The sequence below is a fragment of the Phaenicophaeus curvirostris genome, unplaced genomic scaffold, assembly GCF_032191515.1.
Source record: "Phaenicophaeus curvirostris isolate KB17595 unplaced genomic scaffold, BPBGC_Pcur_1.0 scaffold_538, whole genome shotgun sequence".
NCBI lineage: Eukaryota > Metazoa > Chordata > Aves > Cuculiformes > Cuculidae > Phaenicophaeus > Phaenicophaeus curvirostris.
The window spans coordinates 10,501-32,967 of NW_027207096.1; the positions used below are offsets into that span (position 1 = coordinate 10,501).

The 22,467-nt window shown below is 44.4% G+C and overlaps 2 pseudogenes; one reads left to right on the top strand and one right to left on the bottom strand.

Annotated features, from left to right (window-relative positions):
* Nucleotides 1–3,098: 3,098 nt before the first annotated feature.
* On the bottom strand, nt 3,099–11,941 carry LOC138735172 (uncharacterized; annotated as a pseudogene).
* A 6,746-nt stretch (nt 11,942–18,687) lies between these two features.
* Nucleotides 18,688–21,642, top strand: LOC138735173 (uncharacterized; annotated as a pseudogene).
* The last annotated feature ends 825 nt before the right edge of the window (nt 21,643–22,467 follow it).

The following is a 22,467-nucleotide window of genomic DNA, read 5'->3' on the forward strand; positions in this document are numbered from 1 at the left end:
CTTGGAAATCCTAGCCCAAACTTTGGGGCCTTATCGGAGAGCGGTGGCATACTTCTCAAAACAACTGGATGAGGTCAGTAAAGGATGGCCAAGCTGCCTAAGAGCAGTTGCAGCAGTTGTGATCAATATCCAGGAGATCTGTAAATTCACTTTGGGCCAGAAGATGACAGTGTTAGTCTCACGTACAGTATCTGTTTTGTTAACATTGTGATCCCAGCTTCTCTTCTCAGTGGAACGACAACCGAACTGTCGATGAAACAATAAAAGCCGTGTATTCCAGCAGACCAGATCTGAAGGAAGAACCTCTGGAGGATGCATAAAATTCCTGGTTTGCAGATGGAAGTAGCTATGTCCGACAAGGTACCCATAAAACTGGATATGCAGTAACTACTAGGAACAAGGTAACCGAATCCCAACCATTACCTGCAGGGACTTTGGCTCAGAAGGCTGAAATCATTGCCTTAACCAGAGCCTTAGGACTGGTAAAAAGGAAAAAGGTAAATATTTGGACAGACTCTAAATATGCCTTTTGAGTTGTTCATACTCACAGAGCCATCTGGAAGGAACGAGGGTTATTGATGGCACAAAGAAAACAGATTGAACATGCTGAAGAAATACTTTGCCTATAAAAAGCAGTACAATTACCAACCAAAGTAGCCATCGTGCACTGTCAAGAGCACCTGAGAGGTAACACTGACCAGGAAACAGATAATAGATTGGCTAAATGGGCAGCAGAAAGAATGCAAGAAGAGAAAACTTTAGCTCTAATCCTAGATAATAAAGATGAAAATTTAGAAAATCAGAAAGATATTAGATACTCCAAGTCCGATCGGAAATTAATACAAGAACTTGGAGGACAAATCCTTTCCCAGAAGTGGGCACAATTAAAAGACAGCAGAACTGTTGTACCTGCCAGCTTGGTCTGGGAACTTGTAACATGATAAAACCCACTGTGAACCAGGCCCTTTATATAAAATCCTAAATCAGAAATGGATAGGGAGGAATTTTATATACTGTGGTTCAGACTCAACAGTGTGAAATATGTTAAATCGTATACAATTAGGAATAATTAGGTAAGGAAACGTGCCTAGAAAGTGTTGACAAATTTATTTTTCTGAACTCCCAAGAAAAGGGGCGTACAGATACTTTTAATATTCACAGATACCTTTTCTGGAAGGCCAGAGACCTTTAGCAAGCATCATGGATACACTACACCAGAATTAAAAGGGCCCCTAAGCCACGAAAAAGATGAATATTGATTACATTTATTAATGTAATGTTATGTATGGGAACAGCAAAGTCTTGGGACCGAAATGAATATTTGCAACTGGCAAATTGTTGGTTATGTACAGCTCTTCCCAGAGGTAATATAGAAATGCCCATGTTTGGGGTGCATCTTCAAATTGGACATGGAGACCACAAAACTGGACAAGCACTTGTATAGCAGGTTATCTAACTCCACATCTATGTTGGGAGTTAGTGAACTTGAAAAGACAATAGTTAATATCTCGGCAGAAATGGAAATCGTAACTAACCACACTGCAGATGCCCTCACAGCTATCCAAACTGAAGTGACATCATTGAGCAAAGTGATTTTGCAAAATCAATGGGTTTAGATACATCAACGGCGCAGATGGGAGAAGTATGCACCTTAATAAATACAAGTTGCTGCACTTACGTTGACCAATCAGGAAAGGTGACAAATCTGGAAACAAGACAAGGTTTTACACGAAGCAGCACAAGATAGTACCTCTTTTGGTTTTGCTGAACTTTGGGAAAAGCTTACCTCTCGGTTACCTAACTTTTCTTGGCTTAGACAATTGTTTGCTTTGATAGTTGCTTTAATGACTTTAGGACTTTTATTGTGTTTTATGTTTAAGTGTTTTATATGTTATACTAGAGGGGCTATTAATGATTACGAACAATGGAAAAAACATCAACTTCGCCAGAAGACAGAATCGGGAAAATACTTTAAGAAGAGCCTCAATACAGAAAGCACCCTTTAAATAAGTAAAAGAATTTACTAATAGGCTAGAAAAGGGGGGGATTGAAACAAGGCATTCTTCAAAACAAGAACGTGTTATCAGGAACACCGGGCGCTCAAGCCAGAGCTGTGCAGCTGTGCTTCAGTGAGAAAGGAGACTGTCCAAGGCTAACCGTTTCTGTGGTTTGAAACACAGCCAACTCAGCTAAGGTGAAGAGTGGACTTATGATAACGGAAGAATGGAAATAATTGTAATAGTAACGCCCTTTTAGCGAACTAATTGTAATAGCCTAGCCCACGTTAATGAATATGCATGCCCTTACACTATAAGTAGCTGCTTGTTAGCAAATACGGTGTGCAAGCTAGGAGGAGAAATTCCCCCTTGCACCCCAGCGCTGGCAATAAACATACCTGCTTTATAACTCTCCTGAGTTGTGAAGTCTGATTCCGCGCGTCAGCCAGTCCCGGAGCAACAGCTACTTTGGAAAGACTACCCCCCGGTTTTATTGCTGAGCAGGACATTATATGGCATAAATGAGTTTCAGGAAACAAACAAACAAACAAGGACAAAAAAATTGTTGTAAATGTTGTAAACGTGCATCGATGCACCTTCTAGATCCTGAGCTTGCTGAACAAGAACAAGTCAACAGGCAAGAAGCAGCAGCCAGTGATAATTTTGTCTCCTCCAGTCTAGGAGGTCATGTTGTTAAAATAAGAAGTTAACCCTCACACACACACACTTTAAAATACAACTGATAATAAAAACCTTCCTGGGGATTTACAGTCAGTAATGTGTGCACATTACAACTGCATTTCCAGTCTATCTTGTGCTGCCTGAGAACCATTTTTGCCTTTGTAAAAGCAGTAATTATAATACATAAGTAGCTTTCATTTTTGTATTAATGCTATAAATGCCATGTTAGCAATATTAAACTATTTCTATTTACTTATTTGTAGAAAGAAAAATATATTATATATTTACAAAGTGAATTTACACTGGAGAGGGGAGTGTACAGGAATAGTATACAGTCACAGTTTATGTGCATTATTGGGCAAAAATTCAATGCTTGAAACAAAAAGAAAAATAAAACACTGTTCAAGTTAAATTCCCCTTTCAAGCCATGTCAGAAGAAGAGTCCTAGGAAGCAGACACTTATCGAGTTGCCAGTATTGGAGTGGCTTGCCATGGACTGGGCAGCTTGCTGGTGCAAGTTATTACACCGGCTGATTGCTCTGCGCTTCTGACAGGGTACTACAGCTCTGGTAGACACTGAAGTTGGTCTTCCTGCTGAGGATGTTGCCTTTCTCACACATTGTCTTTACCATCTTGGAAAGCTTATTTTTCCCCAGAGCCTGACAATTGTACCAGTGAAGTGCAGCCAAGTTGACAAGATGGACAGATAAAAAAGAGCATTTTCATATCGCATCACCAGGGGGCACCGCTGTGCATATTCCTTGTAGTCTTGCACTGGGCAGGTCTGTGGGGAGTGCTGGGTGGCATGCACCCTGGAATCGGTCCCTCCTCTCTTGCTTTTGGCATTCATGTCACTGTTGTTTGCCCCGTGCACTCCAAGTGTTCCAACCCAGTCTCTGTCACCCAGACTCAAATGTCTCCCCGGGTGGACCCATGAAAATCCGTGCAGCATCCAAATGCCTTAGCATTATTTAGCCAGACAAGGTTCATCAACCCTTCAGGATTGTATTGGCTCAATAAACATCTTTTGCATAGGATAAGCTCATCAGCAAAGGTAAACTTCATGGATTTGTGTTGCTTGTTTCCTTTCCCTTTACACCTTAGCTCTATCTGCTTTTTCTTCAGAGTTTCTTGGGACCTCCTGAACTCTTTATCCCTGATAATACTGTAACCTTACCTGTGCTCTTTGAGATACCACTCCAGCCCACATTGATAGTTGGCCAAGCTGTTTGGCTCATATTCAGAACCATCCTCCTGTCTAGCATCCACAAAGAAGGAAGTAAGGTAGGCATCAAGCCCTTTGCAGGGGATGTCATAGATTTCTCAGGTCTCAGAGGGATACTTGGAAATGAGGAACTCTTGGAAGTTCCAGAGAGCTGTCTGTATGCTATGAATGGTCTTCTCATTCTACTCCCTGCTGAGCTCCACTGCTCTCTCATCCTGTCCTGAAAGAAGGAGAAGGGAAAAAAAAACAAAGCTAACAAAATAAAAACAAAAGAAGCAGTGAGTTTGTGCAATAACATCTCCCCCCAAATAAATTTTCTTTAAAAGAATCCATTTCACAAAGAGCACTGGAAAACATTATTACATACCTGTCTTATGATTTAAAAGTCAACTTCAGTTTCACAAATGATGTTACAAGAGTATGGCAAAAACAGTCAAAATGAGCTTGTGTTACTAGGGCACACTTAGGGCACAGAGATTTGTGGAAAACTCTGAGATTAGAGGCAATCTGCTTTTTAGAACAAATGCAAGACGGACTCTCACTCTTGTGAGAATCAGAACACTGATTCTCATGTTGGACTCTGAGCAGATTCAACTCATAACTTTGCAGAAAACTGTCTATTTTTCTTCTCGCTTTTTTTGAACAGTTGAGTCTGTTTTGCCCTTGACAGTAATTGCTGAGTGATCTCCCTGTCTTTATCTTGACCCACAAGCCTTTCATCATCTTTTTTCCCCTCCTGTCCAGTTGAGGGTGGGGAGCGATAGAGCAGCTTGGTGAACATCTGGCATCCAATCCGTCACACTCCTGGAGTAGCCTCTCTCTGCTTCTACCTCCTGTGTACTTCCCTTATGTGTCTGAGCTCAGTCAGGACTTCCCTGCTCATCCATGCTGGCCTTCTGCCACATTTGCTGAATTTCCTGCACATGGGAATAGACTGTTCTTGTGCTTTGAGGAGGTTGTCCTTCAAGATCACAAAAAACCCTTGGGCCCCTTTGTCCTCCAAGGCAGTCTCCCATAGGATCCTCTCAAGCTGATCCTGAACACATATAAATCTCCTTTTGTGAGGTCTGGGGTTTTAGTTCTATTATTCTTTTTGCTCCCTCCTCTCAGGATCCTGAACTCCACCATCTCATGGTCACTGTTGCCAAGTCTGCCCTCAACCTCTACATCCTTGACTGGTTCTTGCTTGTTTGAGAGTAGCAGGTCAAGCAGAGTATCTCCCCTAGTTGGCTTGTTGACCACCTGCATCATGAAATTGTCTTCAGCAACTGGACATAAGTCATAATATGCTTAGACGGCAGAAGAGAGACATGACTGAATGACATTCATGTATATAATTTGACTGTACTCAAGAGCTGCTAAGAGAAAAAGCAAAAAGTAAAAATTCAAAACAAGGAGAGAAAAAAAAGATAATGGTCTACCAAGAAATGCTTCCTTTATTAGATTGCAATTCTTTTTTAAAAATCAACCAAGAGTCAGGCAAAAAAAGCACCCCTTTGTTATAAGTAGAACTCTGGGCTAAATTTTTCATAAGTTTTCAACCATTAAATGATCATATCTTTAAAAAGACAGATTTACATCTGTAAACAAACCCTGCAAATGGAAATTGCTCAAGCAGAGATGTAAGTATCAGGTTTACTTGTGCAAAACCACAGAGAGAGATTTAGAAGGTACTTTGGAAAGTTTGGCTGAACAGCATTTTGTCCCAAAGCATTCCCTCATATTTCTATTCTATTGTACAGACCCTGTACAATATCATTATACAGCTGTTTCTCAGACTGGGAGATCTTTGGAGCAGAGAGTGTCTAAGATTAGTCTCTTTGTACCAGGACTAACATGAAGAAGGAGCCCTAACCACAGACCTTTATTATGTGCAATCATGAAACTATACTGACTAGTTACAGTTACTGAAGAGACTTCTTCCGAGTCCTTTTATTGCTATGGGCCAAATCAGGTAATCACTATGCAGTGTCATCACCTATTTCCTGTATGCTCTAACAAGCCCTGTGGGAGGGGAGTGGGAGGCAGGACACAAATATGGTTTAGTCTTGTCTCTACATCCCAACCCTGTGTCACCAGAGGTTTAGCATGTTTTCATCTAAGGTGCTGCAATACTTTTACTGTGTTTCACAGAATCACAGAATAACCAGGTTGGAAGAGACCCACCGGATCATCGAGTCCAACTGTTCCTATCAAACACTAAACCATATCCCTCAGCACCTCGTCCACCCGTGCCTTAAACACCTCCAGGGAAGGGGACCCAACCACCTCCCTGGGCAGCCTGTTCCAGTGCCCAATGACCCTTTCTGTAAAGAATTTTTTCCTAACGTCCAGCCTAAACCTCCCCTGGCGGAGCTTGAGGCCATTCCCTCTTGTCCTGTCCCCTGTCACTTGGGAGAAGAGGCCAGCACCCTCCTCTCTACAACGTCCTTTCAGGTAGTTGTAGAGAGCAATGAGGTCACCCCTCAGCCTCCTCTTCTCCAGGCTAAACAACCCCAGCTCTCTCAGCCGCTCCTCATAAGGCCTGTTCTCCAGCCCCTTCACCAGCTTTGTTGCTCTTCTCTGGACTCGTTCCAGAGCCTCAACATCCTTCTTGTGGTGAGGGGCCCAGAAGTGAACACAGGATTCGAGGAGCAGACTCACCAGTGCCAAGTACAGAGGGAGAATAACCTCCCTGGACCTGCTGGTCACGCCGTTTCTGATACAAGCCAAGATGCCATTGGCCTTCTTGGCCACCTGGGCACACTGCTGGCTCATATTCAGTCGGTTGTCAACCAACACACCCAGGTCCCTCTCCTCCAGGCAGCTTTCTAGACAGACTTCTCCTAGTCTGTAGCACTGCATAGGGTTGTTGTGCCCCAAGTGCAGGACCCGGCATTTGGCCTTGTTAAACCTCATGCCATTGGACTCTGCCCAGCGGTCCAGCCTGTCCAGATCCCTTTGCAGAGCCTCCCTACCCTCCAGCAGACAGACACTTCCACCCAGCTTAGTGTCGTCCACAAACTTGCTAAGGGTGCACTCAATGCCTTCATCCAGGTCATTGATAAAGACATTGAACAGGGCTGGACCCAGCACTGAGCCCTGGGGAACCCCACTTGTCACTGGCCTCCAGCTGCATTTCACACCATTTCCCACCACTCTCTGGGCCCAGCCATCCAACCAGTTTTCCACCCAGGAGAGCGTGTGCCTGTCCAGGCCAGAGGCTGACAGTTTCTGAAGCAGAATGCTGTGAGAAACTGTGTCAAAGGCTTTACTGAAGTCCAGGAAGACCACATCCACAGCCTTTCCCTCATCCAGCAGCCGAGTCACTTTGTCATAGAAGGTGATCAGGTTAGTCTGGCAAGACCTGCCTTTTGTGAACCCATGTTGACTGGGCCTGATCACCCGGTTCTCTTGCATGTGCTTCATGATGGCACTCAAGATCACCTGCTCCATGACTTTCCCTGGCACTGAGGTCAGACTGACAGGCCTGTAGTTTCCTGGATCCTCCCTGCGACCCTTCTTGTAGATGGGCACGACATCAGCCAGCCTCCAGTCCAGTGGGACTTCCCCAGTCTTCCAGGACTGTTGGAAGATGATGGAAAGGGGTTTGGCCAGCACATCCGCCAGCTCCTTCAGTACCCTTGGGTGAATCCCATCCGGTCCCATAGACTTGTGGATGTCTAGTCGGGCTAGCAAGGCTCTGACCACCTCCTCTTGGATCACGGGAGCCTCATTCTGCTCCTCTAGCTCCTGGGTTTGTACACAGACGGAATGACTTTCTTTACAATTAAAGACTGAGGCAAAGAAGGCATTAAGTACCTCAGGCTTTTCCTCATCCCCTGTCACTCTTGTTCCTTCTGCGTCCAATAGGGACTGTATGGTCTCCCTAGTCCTCCTTTTATCATTTATAGGTTTATAGAACCTATAATTTTCTGTCTGATCATAACATGAGAAAAGGTCTTTACAGTTAAGTGGTGAGAAGAGAAAGCTTTGGAGGAACCTGAAAGCAGCCTTCTAATATCCATGTGGAAGTTATCAAGAAGACGGAGTCAGGCTCTTCACAGTAGTGCATGGTGGGAGGATGAGAGACGATGGGCATAAATTGAAACAAGAGAGGTTAAACCTGGGTACGAGAAAAAACTTTTTCACCGTGAGGACAGTCAAGCTTTGGCAAAGGGTTCCAGAGAGGCTATGGCAACTCCATCCTTGGGATTTTCAGGACCTGACTGGACTAAGTCCTGAGCAACGCAGTCAGATGTCATAGCTGTCATTGCTTTGAGCAGGAGGAGATTGGACTAGAAATCTCCCATGGTCTTTTCTGACCTGGGCTTCTATGAATCTAAGGCCCCCAAAAACAACAGTTCCAACTAGGGGAAGATTACCCTAACAGTGAGTGCTAAAACTACCATCTGTCATTCCAATTTTGACAGCAGTGCAGTAGGAGCTTGCCAGGGCCAGGGATGGAAGCAAGAGAGTGTAAAAGTGGGAGTGCAGGACACCTCTTCCCAGCAGCCACCTAGCTTTTCAGCCCCTCCCCACTGGGCTGTGAGTTCATACAGTGCAGAACCTTTCTCCGGAGCCTTTGTGTGTTCCTCCTGTTCCACAGAAAGGTGGTGCATTCACTCTCCCTACCCAGTAAAGGAGCTCAGAATTACTCAGTTTACTATAGGCACATCTAACACATCAATGCAAGATCAGAACATCTCACCAACAGAAAAAATATTCAGCCTTGTAACTTCACTTAACATAAAGCACGAGCAGATCTGCTGGTAGGGAAGAAAGCAGGGAAGGGAAGGTGGCTTTATCTCCTCCCCTAGCCCATTTGCATCACCTTATGTGGTACACACTTTAGGTAATAGGAGAGGGGAATAATCACACACCTGGGCAACTTCCCCTCCCACTCATCTCTATAGCTGAAGAAATACAGGCAGACCAGAAAGCTGATTTGAGCTCAGATCCCCTGGGACCAGTTCCCACACCTTCAGCACAGGACTGTCTAGTCTGTGGAGAATATTCAGTGGAACCCACTGGGGAGGTTCTCATCCCTCTTGGAAAGTGAAAAGAACTGGAGGTCTGCAGTCCAGACCTTTAGAGGCTTCTGATGACATGAAAAAATGCTGCCAGAGCAACACCGAGGTTTGCACCAACTGTATACAAGGAGAAAAGAAAGGTAGCCATTCTATTTCAAAAGATAACCTTAATATTGATGTCAATATCAAAGAACTCCTAGCAGCCTTCAATGTAGTCTGACGTTTTGGACGATGCATAGGATAAATCCTATTATTATGGCTAAGTACAGGCTGGAAACAAGAAGCCAATGATGTTTGAAGTTCAGAAACAAACATTTGCTCCAGTATGTTGTTCAGTGCACCAACCAACATTTATTATAGCACTAGAATGTAATCAGCACTTTGGCTTACAATCCACATTTTAAATATTGTTTCTGTATAAACAGCACATATAGTGGCTTGGTTTTAAACATGTCAATCACAGCTTTACAGAGGATGGCCTGGGTCATGGTTTAACCCCAATAGGCAGCTAAGCACCACACAGCCACTCGCTCACTCCCCCTACAATGGGATGGAGAAGACAATCAGAAGGGTAAAAGTGCAAAAACTTGAGGATTGAGATTAAGACAGTTTAATAGGCAGAGCAAAAGCTATACATGCAAGCAAAGCAAAATAAGGAATACATTCATGACTTCCCATTGGCAGGCAGGTGTTCAGCCATTCCCAGGAAAGCAAGGCTCCATCACGCATAACGGTTACTCGGGAAGACAAACACCATAACTCTGAATGTCCCCCCTTCCTCTTCCCCACAGCTTCTATTGCTGAGCATGATGTCATATGGTATGGAGTATCCTTTGGTCAGCTGTGTTCAGCTGTCCTGGCTGTGTCCCCTCCCAACTTCTTGCCCACCCTCAGCCTACTTGCTGGCAGGGCAGCATGAGAAACAGACAAGGCCATGACACTGTAAGCACTATTCAGCATTAGCTAAAACATTGGTGTCTTATCAACACTTTTTTTGGCCACAAATCCAAACTTTAGCACCATACAAGCTACTATGAAGAAAATTAGCTCCATCCCAGCCAAACCCAGTACATCCTCCACTATTCCATACCATTTGCTTCATGCTTGCATCCCACAGCATCCAATACATCCTCATTAACCACTACACTCCTTCCTGTCCTTTGATATATGCACAGGTATCATTCCCTTAGTCTATGGGCCACCCCTGTAAAATGTCCATAAAATGTCCATTGAGTTCATTTGGTCCATGATTTGAGTTATATGTATTATGGTAGTCACTCAGGAGAGGAGAGGAGGTGTGTTGCATGGACCCATGGAGTTATTGGGCACCAAAGCCAGCCCGGGTCAGGTCACTGCTGCACTTGCTTCTTGTGAGGCTCATCCTCCATTGGTCTGGGTAGTTCCTGCTATAGTGCTTTCTATAACATGCAACTCAAACCATGGGTTATAGCAGTTTAAAGGTATATCCAGGTATATCCAACCCTACTCCCTTTGGACCAGGCCATAGGGTTTAACATTGCAATGAACTCCTCCCCTTGCCCCTCCTCTGGTGTAGGCTTGTCCACGGGCCACAGTGTCTTCAGGGATATACCTGTTGCAGCTTGGACTTAGCTACAGTTGCTTCAAGGTGCACCAGCCCCAGCATGGCCTTATCCATGGGCCATAGTCCCTCCTTAGGGGCATACCTGCTGTGTCGTGGACTTATCCATGGTCACAGATGCTTTGAAGTGTTCCAGCATGGTCTTATCCACAGCCACTGATGCTTCAAGGTGTACCTGCTGCAATGTGAACATATCCACAGCCACAGGTGCTTCAGGGTACACCTGCTCCCACCTAGACTTATCCAGAGGTCACAGTCCCTTCGACTTGAGTTCACACAGGAACAGTAGCAATGACCTGGCCTGACGCAGCAGTGTGGCTTGCCTATCTGGAATGGCTGGATGCCATTGCTGTACGAAGTTATCTATATATTTGCTAATAGCCAGTATAAAGGCAAGGCCAGCCCCAGGAAATCAGTGGTCTTTATCAATGCAAAATTCAAAAGATAGCCATCTGTCTCTTTGTTCTGTCATAAAGAGAATAATTTGAAAATCATTCTTGCTTCTTCCATGGAAAAGAGTGAGATAGTAAGACTGAGATACAAATGTTCCTCAGCCTACACAAAACTACTCTGAGATTAAGAGACCATTTAATCAGAAAGAGTTCAGCACTTGTAAGATAATTCTGATACTTGTACTCCCTCGCTGTCTGATAAGGGTTGATTTTGGGCAACTCCTACACACACAGCACAGAAAACCTTAAATCAAAAATATTTAATGCAATTGATTCATATCCAACACTAATAATTTATTCAGAAACTTCTGACACTTCAGAAATTTCTTTTCCCCAGCAACACTGACAAAAAGGCAAACAATCAGATATTTTGAGGTAAAGGTCATATTTGGACCAAATAAAAATGTCCTGAAACATTAGAAACTCTTAAGACCAAATTAAGTGCAATTTTCCTTGCCATCGAATCATGTAATTATATATCTTGGAAGGAATCTCTATTCAACCTCCCTACTCAAAGCAGGGTCAACTAGATCAGGTTGCTTAGGGCTTCGTCCAGTCAAATTTTTGATATCTCCAAGGGCAGAGATCCCAAAGATTCTTGGTGACCCTATTTCAGTATTTGACTACCCTCACAAGGAAAAAAATTCTGCTTATATTTAATTGGAATTTCCCATGTTTCCACTTGTGTTCACTGCCTCTCTTCCTATGCCAGAGCATCTCCAAGAAGTTTGAATCCATCTTCTCTACTCTCTCCTATAGGTATTCAAAGAAAGCAATGAAATCTCCCCTTCATCTCTCCTTAAGGTTGAAGAAACCCAGCTCCCTCAGCTTCTCCTCATATGTCATGTGCTGAAGCCCTGAATCATATTGGTCGCCTCCACTGGACTTGCTCCACCATGTCCATACAGGGTACTATAGCTCTGGTAGACACTGAAGTTGGTCTTCCTGCTGGGGATGTTGCCTTTCTCACACATTGTCTTTACCACCTTGGAAAGCTTGTTTTTCCCCAGGGCCTGACAATTGTACCAGTGAAGTGCAGCCAAGTTGACAAGTGGTTTGATGGACAGATAAAAAAAGAGCACTTTCATATCGCATTGTGATATCGTCAGCCAGTCCCGGAGCAACAGCTACTTTGGAAAGACTACCCCCTGGTTTTATTGCTGAGCAGGACATAATGTGGCATATGTGGTGGGATGACCTTGTCTGGCTGACAGGTGTCCACCAAGCCACTCTCTCATTCCCCCTACTCAGTGGAACAGCAGGAGAATATAACATGGAGAACTTGTGGGTCAAGATAATGGCAGTTTAAAAAGAAAAGCAAAAGCCGCACACAGAAGCAAAGAAAAGCAAAAAGATTTATCTCCTACTTCCTATCAGTAGGCGATGTTAACTCCATCCCAGCCAGACCCAGTACAATTTCCTAACTCTCAGCTACTGTCTGGAGTACATTTGAATTACACGCAGGTAAACTATGCAGTCCTGACCTTTCCCTTTGAGATCTATTGCATTGCTTTCACCAGTATGCTTATTGAAATTAGACACCCAAATTCTCAGTTGCAAACTGAGGTTCCTGGAGTGCGTGGGAGACAACTTCCTTGCACAGTTGGTGAATGAACCAACAAGGGAGGGTGCCCTCCTGGACCTGCTGTTTGTGAACAGAGAAGGCCTTGTGGGGGATGTGGCAGTAGGTGGACGCCTAGGACTAAGCGACCATGAGATGATAGGGTTTTCTGTTCTAGGTGAAGTGAAGAGGGTAGTTAGCAAGACGGTAGCATTAAATTTCCAGAGGGCAGACTTTGAACTCTTCAGAAGGCTGGTTGGCAAAGTCTCATGGGAGACAGTACTCAAGGGCAAGGGAGCCCATGAGGGCTGGGAGCTCTTCAAAAGGGTGTTCCTAGCAGCTCAGGAGAAAGCCATCCCCATGTTCCGGAAAAAGAGCCGGCAGGGGAGAAAGCCAGCTTGGTTGAATAGAGAGATCTTGAGGGATATCAAGAAGAGAAATGTTTATGGGCTCTGGAAGAAGGGACAGGCCTCTTGGGTGGACTACAGGAGGGAAGTGAGATTGTGTAGGGAAAAAATCAGGAGGGCTAAAGCTCAGATAGAAATCAGATTGGCTAAGTCTGTGAAAGATAACAAAAAATCCTTCTATAAACCTATAAATGATAAAAGGAGGACTAGGGAGACCATACAGTCCCTATTGGACGCAGAAGGAACAAGAGTGACAGGGGATGAGGAAAAGCCTGAGGTACTTAATGCCTTCTTTGCCTCAGTCTTTAGTTCTAAGGAGGGTCGTTCCATCTGTGTACAAACCCAGGAGCTAGAGGAGCAGAATGAGGCGTGACCAGCAGGTCCAGGGAGGTTATCCTCCCTCTGTACTTGGCACTGGTGAGTCTGCTCCTCGAATCCTGTGTTCACTTCTGGGCCCCTCACCACAAGAAGGATGTTGAGGCTCTGGAACGAGTCCAGAGAAGAGCAACAAAGCTGGTGAAGGGGCTGGAGAACAGGCCTTATGAGGAGCGGCTGAGAGAGCTGGGGTTGTTTAGCCTGGAGAAGAGGAGGCTGAGGGGTGACCTCATTGCTCTCTACAACTACCTGAAAGGACGTTGTAGAGAGGAGGGTGCTGGCCTCTTCTCCCAAGTGACAGGGGACAGGACAAGAGGGAATGGCCTCAAGCTCCGCCAGGGGAGGTTTAGGCTGGACGTTAGGAAAAAATTCTTTACAGAAAGGGTCATTGGGCACTGGAACAGGCTGCCCAGGGAGGTGGTTGGGTCCCCTTCCCTGGAGGTGTTTAAGGCACGGGTGGACGAGGTGCTGAGGGATATGGTTTAGTGTTTGATAGGAACAGTTGGACTCGATGATCCGGTGGGTCTCTTCCAACCTGGTTATTCTGTGATTCTGTGAAACACAGTAAAAGTATTGCAGCACCTTAGATGAAAACATGCTAAACCTCTGGTGACACAGGGTTGGGATGTAGAGACAAGACTAAACCATATTTGTGTCCTGCCTCCCACTCCCCTCCCACAGGGCTTGTTAGAGCATACAGGAAATAGGTGATGACACTGCATAGTGATTACCTGATTTGGCCCATAGCAATAAAAGGACTCGGAAGAAGTCTCTTCAGTAACTGTAACTAGTCAGTATAGTTTCATGATTGCACATAATAAAGGTCTGTGGTTAGGGCTCCTTCTTCATGTTAGTCCTGGTACAAAGAGACTAATCTTAGACACTCTCTGCTCCAAAGATCTCCCAGTCTGAGAAACAGCTGTATAATGATATTGTACAGGGTCTGTACAATAGAATAGAAATATGAGGGAATGCTTTGGGACAAAATGCTGTTCAGCCAAACTTTCCAAAGTACCTTCTAAATCTCTCTCTGTGGTTTTGCACAAGTAAACCTGATACTTACATCTCTGCTTGAGCAATTTCCATTTGCAGGGTTTGTCTTTTTAAAAGACAAACTGTCTTTCTGTCTTTTTAAAGATATGATCATTTAATGGTTGAAAACTTATGAAAAATTTAGCCCAGAGTTCTACTTATAACAAAGGGGTGCTTTTTTTGCCTGACTCTTGGTTGATTTTTAAAAAAGAATTGCAATCTAATAAAGGAAGCATTTCTTGGTAGACCATTATCTTTTTTTTCTCTCCTTGTTTTGAATTTTTACTTTTTGCTTTTTCTCTTAGCAGCTCTTGAGTACAGTCAAATTATATACATGAATGTCATTCAGTCATGTCTCTCTTCTGCCGTCTAAGCATATTATGACTTATGTCCAGTTGCTGAAGACAATTTCATGGTGCAGGTGGTCAACAAGCCAACTAGGGGAGATACTCTGCTTGACCTGCTACTCTCAAACAGGCAAGAACCAGTCAAGGATGTAGAGGTTGAGGGCAGACTTGGCAACAGTGACCATGAGATGGTGGAGTTCAGGATCCTGAGAGGAGGGAGCAAAAAGAATAATAGAACTAAAACCCCAGACCTCACAAAAGGAGATTTATATGTGTTCAGGATCAGCTTGAGAGGATCCTATGGGAGACTGCCTTGGAGGACAAAGGGGCCCAAGGGTTTTTTGTGATCTTGAAGGACAACCTCCTCAAAGCACAAGAACAGTCTATTCCCATGTGCAGGAAATTCAGCAAATGTGGCAGAAGGCCAGCATGGATGAGCAGGGAAGTCCTGACTGAGCTCAGACACATAAGGGAAGTACACAGGAGGTAGAAGCAGAGAGAGGCTACTCCAGGAGTGTGACGGATTGGATGCCAGATGTTCACCAAGCTGCTCTATCGCTCCCCACCCTCAACTGGACAGGAGGGGAAAAAAGATGATGAAAGGCTTGTGGGTCAAGATAAAGACAGGGAGATCACTCAGCAATTACTGTCAAGGGCAAAACAGACTCAACTGTTCAAAAAAAGCGAGAAGAAAAATAGACAGTTTTCTGACGGAAGAAAATACGGGACGACACACACCGATCAATGTGATCCAAGTGAAGCCATTTTATTTAGGGTTCGTTCTGCTTTTATAAACTTGTTTAACTTTAGCCCGCCTTCAACAGTTACCTTCCTAATTTGCATAACACAACAGAGTCGTTGTAACCTTTTATAACCTTGAGGACCCTGGCTATGGCTTCCCAGCTCCTCCCAGCCACAGTGCTTGGGTTGCTCATTGTGTGTTGCTACCCAACAATTCCCCCGTTTTCTTTTTGAGCAACCAAGCACTACAATACTGGCAATCAAGATAAACAATCCTTGCTTTAAGGCTCCAACAAGCCACTTCCTTGACTTGTGACACAGCTTCAAGAGCTGCAACTCCTGGGGCTAATAAACCGGCAAAAACTTTTTCCTCAAAACTCCAAAACCGAAAAATTTTTCCTCAAAACTCCAAAAACATATTGTAACCTTGGTGTAAACAAGGTTAACTTTCCCAAATAACAAGGTCCACCAACTGGTTTGCTAGGTATTCCGCCCCCATGCTCTGTCACCACAGATTAGAAAATATCCGGGTGGAAGAGCCTTTTCAGAACCGTTATTCCAAATTCCCTTTTCTGTCAAAAGACCACCCCAGTTTCTTCTTCCGATGTGAGGTCCTCTTGCTCCGTCGTCTTCCTTTCTTTCCAGGGCTTGATCCACTTTTGTGGCACCCAGCGAGGTCCAGTATCTGTTAGGACACAAGCATAACCTCTTCCTGTCATTTTTAGTTCAACAGGTCCTTTCCATTCACCTGAGTCCCAGTCTTTGTATTGTACCTTAATACCTTGCTGGTCCTGGTTATTCAATCCTGATTCTAGTAATCGATGATGAATTACAATTGGAGGGCTATTCCTAGTTCCAGTAAGGCGCAAAAAATTTAACACATAAGTCGCTTTTGCAATTCTTTCACTAGGGGGCAATACATCTCCTCCCCCTTTTTGTTTTTGCAAAAGGGACTTCAAGGTTGCATGAGAACGTTCAATGATTGCCTGACCCGTTGGAGAATGTGGGATACCCGTGTTATGACGGATTCCCCATTGAACACAGAAATGTTTAAAATTTTGAGAGACATAAGCTGGCCCATTATCTGTTTTTATCATTTGAGGTATCCCTAATGCCATTATGGCAGCATACATGTGTTTAATTACATGTTTTGCAGATTCCCCAGTCTGTGCCGTGGCCCATATGGCCATAGAAAAAGTATCTACTGAGACATGCACATATTTCAATCGCCCAAACTCTGGAATATGGGTCACATCCATTTGCCATAATTGTAAGGCTTGAAGCCCTCTGGGGTTTATTCCAAATCCTAATCCCATACCTTGTTTTTGACAATCTGGACAAGAATTGATTATACCTTGTGCATCAGACAGAGGAATATTAAATTGTCGTTTAAGTACTTTAGCACTTTGGTGAAAAAATTCGTGCTTGCAAAAAGAGATTTGTTCGAGGATCATTCCAAACTGCAGCAACAAAGCGATCGGCACGATTATTCCCGATTGCCAGGCCAAAATTAGGCTGATGGCTTCGTATATGATTAATAAAATACTTATGCTCTCGTTGCTCCAACAGGTACAGCAATTGTAACAATAAGGCATACAAAACTGCATTTTTAACTTCTTTTATCATAGCCCGTTCTATTCTACAAACAGTACCTACAACATATAATGAATCAGAAACTATATTAATAGGCTGTGATGTATATTGTTGAAATACCCAAACCACTGCTCGTAGCTCCATAGTTTGTAATGAATCACCTGGCTGTGTAAATATTAACTTCTGGTTCCATTGTCCTCGCTTTCGCCAGGTAATAGCAGCCCTACCAGATTTCTTTCCTGCATCTGTAAAAGAATGTAATGCCTTTCACTGGTGTTTCAGATCGCATCGGTATCTGTTCAAAGGTTTGGTTTTGTATCAAAGGAATCAATTTGCTAATCGGGTATGTGTTGTTGATTTCTCCCATAAAATCTGCTAATGCGATCCCAATAGGTTCCGAATGTTCCATAAGCCAATCCAAATATCCCGTATTAATTGGCAGGTAAATTCGTGAAGGTTCAGTCCCAGACAATCCCAAACATCTTTTCCTGCCCTTCATAATCAATTGACCAAACAGCTCAAGTCTAGTGGTTATAGTATTTTTCGGTTGATACGGTAAAAATATCCATTCTATGATTTGAAACTTTTGCTCTGTCTATCCCAAAAGGCCAAAGGATGTTTTTGATCTTGACCAGAGTTAACAATACTAGCTCCAAAGGCTTATCTGCCACATAACGAGTTACATTAGCTTTTAAAATTTTTTCTATGATTTTGTCCAGCTGCCCATCAGTGGTCGCTCCCCAAAATTTGATACCAATCGTGTCCCCATTTGAGACAACACGTCTTGTCCTAATAACGCTCTGCTGAGGGAGAAAGTAGCCAATAAATCCCCCTGTTTGTTTTTTGTGAGCAGTGCAAAGTAAGCCCAGTGGCTGCTTTTTGGCTAGGCTAACGATAGCTCCACTGGTTTTCTCAGCCTGGGGGGGCTGGTCCTCTTTCCAACAGGCGCTATGGTAGCAGCTATTACTCCCTTTGTCCAAGCGGCTGCAGGCATTTTCTTTTCTCGAATGGGGGGGGCAGCTTTTGTCTGGGGGCTGCCGCTTTTTTGCCAACCAACGTAGGTCAGATAGGGGCAGGCCAGGCATTAAATATCGGGGAAACCCCTCTCCTATTCCAGGAATAGGGATTTCAATATTATCATTCTGCTCCCAAAACCTATTTCCTCTACCCCAGCAGAATCCTGCTTGAATCACAAAGCACAGTGCTCCCTCAAGCTCCTGCAATCCAGCCAGCTCCCTTAGGGCACATGCATTTGCTTTCTCTCCCTTATCAATAACAATTGGGGGTTGGAGTTTGAAATCAGGATCTGCACCAAGAGCAAGATCAGGTTCTGCCACCCCGCCATTAATAATGATCAGGGGTTGGAGTTCGGGATCAGAATCGGGAATAGGATCCGATTTCATCAACCCCTCCGCCCCAAAACAATGAGCCTCATGCTGCGAACTAGAAAAACCCGTCTGGCAACACCCCCCACTGCCGTTAGAAAGCGGCGATGTGATGCCTTCTGTTTCACCAACAGGACCCGCTCGAGCCACCTGCTCGGACTCTGGGGCTGCATCCAACGGACTGTAAGGTCCCTCAAGTTCTTGCCTAGAAACTCTAATCCTGTCCTCTCCCTCATAAGCAACCTCTGTTTCAAACGGGGGTCGGAGCTCAGGGGCACGATGAGGCCGCACCCTCTCATCCCAACAATCAGTGGCCGCTTCCTGATCACACAAATGTTCCCAAGCTTGATAAAAGGCAAGGCGCTGAGATGGGGATAATAGTAACATATCTAATAAACCCCGTGTAAATGGTGATTGCAAACCATATTGTGTACAAGCAGCCTTGACTTCTTTTAGTAATTTCCAATCGAATGGTTCCCATTCACTCGCTCCTGTCTGTGTATTTAACAATACAGGATACGCTTCCACAGTTACCCCTTCTAGAACCGCGTCCCTAATTACCCCCTGCCAACGCGCTCCCGGTCCCCGCCACCTTGTCCCCCCAGTCCCGGTATCAAACCCCATCGGTGGTAGAGCCGGTGCAGTCGGTTCAGGCCGTGACTGCATTCCTGGGTGATCGGGCGGAGGTGGTTGGCTCTCCTTTTCCTGGCGAAGTCGAATTTCTTCCAGCTTTGCCAGCAGTTTATCAAATTCTTGTCTGAAATTGGAGCACTCAGGAGAGGGCGACACAGGACGTTCAGAGTCCTCACTAAACGAATCCTCAAAGGAATTAATTGAAGGACTTTCTGGAGGAGGAGGCCAAGGAGGACCTTTATGTCCTTCACCTTCGGTAGCGTGAACCTCCTCATGTTCTTCCACTGGGGGAAATGGAGGAGAAGGCCAATCTTTGGAAGGTGGTGGTGGTGGTGCCTTCGTGGGTAAATTACTCTCACGGAACGATAAGGCAGATGCAAATGAACCACCACTGTTCTCTTGATTCCTATGCAGAGCAGCATAAGCCGATGCTGCAACTTCTCGCTCGACTTTCATATCACACAATGTCTCTTTAACTAATCGCCAAAGAGTAAGGTACTGCCAAAGGCTCTTATTTCCTTTCGAGCATTCATGAAACAGTCTTTGTCCCATTCTCTCCCAAGTTTCTTCTTCGAATAGGGCAGTGGTCGTTGTTACAACGCCGCTTTTATAAGCCCATGTTAACATAGACTGCATCGCAGCTTTTTCATAAGTAATTCCTCTCATTGAGAGCATATGTTGGAGGAGCTTCTGCGCAGATTCTATCCGAGCCTTGTCCTCGGAAGAAAGCGCCTGCCCCATCTCCTCCCCGACCGCTCGCCTGGCCAGTGGCGAGTTTCCTCAATTCCTTAAGCTGCGCAGCTCTGCCAAATTTTTTCCCGAGTGCCGGGGACAGCACTCACCTACGGCCGGCTTTTCCGTACCCCCTGCTCTGCGTCTTCAGTCGTTCAAGGCAACTTCGGCAGGCCACCTGAGGGTCCCTGTTCGGGCGCCATTTGACGGAAGAAAATACGGGACAACACACACCGATCAATGTGATCCAAGTGAAGCCGTTTTATTTAGGGTTCGTTCTGCTTTTATAAACTTGTTTAACTTTAGCCCGCCTTCAACAGTTACCTTCCTAATTTGCATAACACAACAGAGTCGTTGTAACCTTTTATAACCTTGAGGACCCTGGCTATGGCTTCCCAGCTCCTCCCAGCCACAGTGCTTGGGTTGCTCATTGTGTGTTGCTACCCAACAGTTTTCTGCAAAGTTATGAGTTGAATCTGCTCAGAGTCCAACATGAGAATCAGTGTTCTGATTCTCACAAGAGTGAGAGTCCATCTTGCATTTGTTCTAAAAAGCAGATTGCCTCTAATCTCAGAGTTTTCCACAAATCTCTGTGCCCTAAGTGTGCCCTAGTAACACAAGCTCATTTTGACTGTTTTTGCCATACTCTTGTAACATCATTTGTGAAACTGAAGTTGACTTTTAAATCATAAGACAGGTATGTAATAATGTTTTCCAGTGCTCTTTGTGAAATGGATTCTTTTAAAGAAAATTTATTTGGGGGGAGATGTTATTGCACAAACTCACTGCTTCTTTTGTTTTTATTTTGTTAGCTTTGTTTTTTTTTCCCTTCTCCTTCTTTCAGGACAGGATGAGAGAGCAGTGGAGCTCAGCAGGGAGTAGAATGAGAAGACCATTCATAGCATACAGACAGCTCTCTGGAACTTCCAAGAGTTCCTCATTTCCAAGTATCCCTCTGAGACCTGAGAAATCTATGACATCCCCTGCAAAGGGCTTGATGCCTACCTTACTTCCTTCTTTGTGGATGCTAGACAGGAGGATGGTTCTGAATATGAGCCAAACAGCTTGGCCAACTATCAATGTGGGCTGGAGTGGTATCTCAAAGAGCACAGGTAAGGTTACAGTATTATCAGGGATAAAGAGTTCAGGAGGTCCCAAGAAACTCTGAAGAAAAAGCAGATAGAGCTAAGGTGTAAAGGGAAAGGAAACAAGCAACACAAATCCATGAAGTTTACCTTTGCTGATGAGCTTATCCTATGCAAAAGATGTTTATTGAGCCAATACAATCCTGAAGGGTTGATGAACCTTGTCTGGCTAAATAATGCTAAGGCATTTGGATGCTGCACGGATTTTCATGGGTCCACCCGGGGAGACATTTGAGTCTGGGTGACAGAGACTGGGTTGGAACACTTGGAGTGCACGGGGCAAACAACAGTGACATGAATGCCAAAAGCAAGAGAGGAGGGACCGATTCCAGGGTGCATGCCACCCAGCACTCCCCACAGACCTGCCCAGTGCAAGACTACAAGGAATATGCACAGCGGTGCCCCCTGGTGATGCGATATGAAAATGCTCTTTTTTATCTGTCCATCTTGTCAACTTGGCTGCACTTCACTGGTACAATTGTCAGGCTCTGGGGAAAAATAAGCTTTCCAAGATGGTAAAGACAATGTGTGAGAAAGGCAACATCCTCAGCAGGAAGACCAACTTCAGTGTCTACCAGAGCTGTAGTACCCTGTCAGAAGCGCAGAGCAATCAGCCGGTGTAATAACTTGCACCAGCAAGCTGCCCAGTCCATGGCAAGCCACTCCAATACTGGCAACTCGATAAGTGTCTGCTTCCTAGGACTCTTCTTCTGACATGGCTTGAAAGGGGAATTTAACTTGAACAGTGTTTTATTTTTCTTTTTGTTTCAAGCATTGAATTTTTGCCCAATAATGCACATAAACTGTGACTGTATACTATTCCTGTACACTCCCCTCTCCAGTGTAAATTCACTTTGTAAATATATAATATATTTTTCTTTCTACAAATAAGTAAATAGAAATAGTTTAATATTGCTAACATGGCATTTATAGCATTAATACAAAAATGAAAGCTACTTATGTATTATAATTACTGCTTTTACAAAGGCAAAAATGGTTCTCAGGCAGCACAAGATAGACTGGAAATGCAGTTGTAATGTGCACACATTACTGACTGTAAATCCCCAGGAAGGTTTTTATTATCAGTTGTATTTTAAAGTGTGTGTGTGTGAGGGTTAACTTCTTATTTTAACAACATGACCTCCTAGACTGGAGGAGACAAAATTATCACTGGCTGCTGCTTCTTGCCTGTTGACTTGTTCTTGTTCAGCAAGCTCAGGATCTAGAAGGTGCATCGATGCACGTTTACAACATTTACAACAATTTTTTTGTCCTTGTTTGTTTGTTTGTTTCCTGAAACTCATTTATGCCATATAATGTCCTGCTCAGCAATAAAACCGGGGGGTAGTCTTTCCAAAGTAGCTGTTGCTCCGGGACTGGCTGACGCGCGGAATCAGACTTCACAACTCAGGAGAGTTATAAAGCAGGTATGTTTATTGCCAGCGCTGGGGTGCAAGGGGGAATTTCTCCTCCTAGCTTGCACACCGTATTTGCTAACAAGCAGCTACTTATAGTGTAAGGGCATGCATATTCATTAACGTGGGCTAGG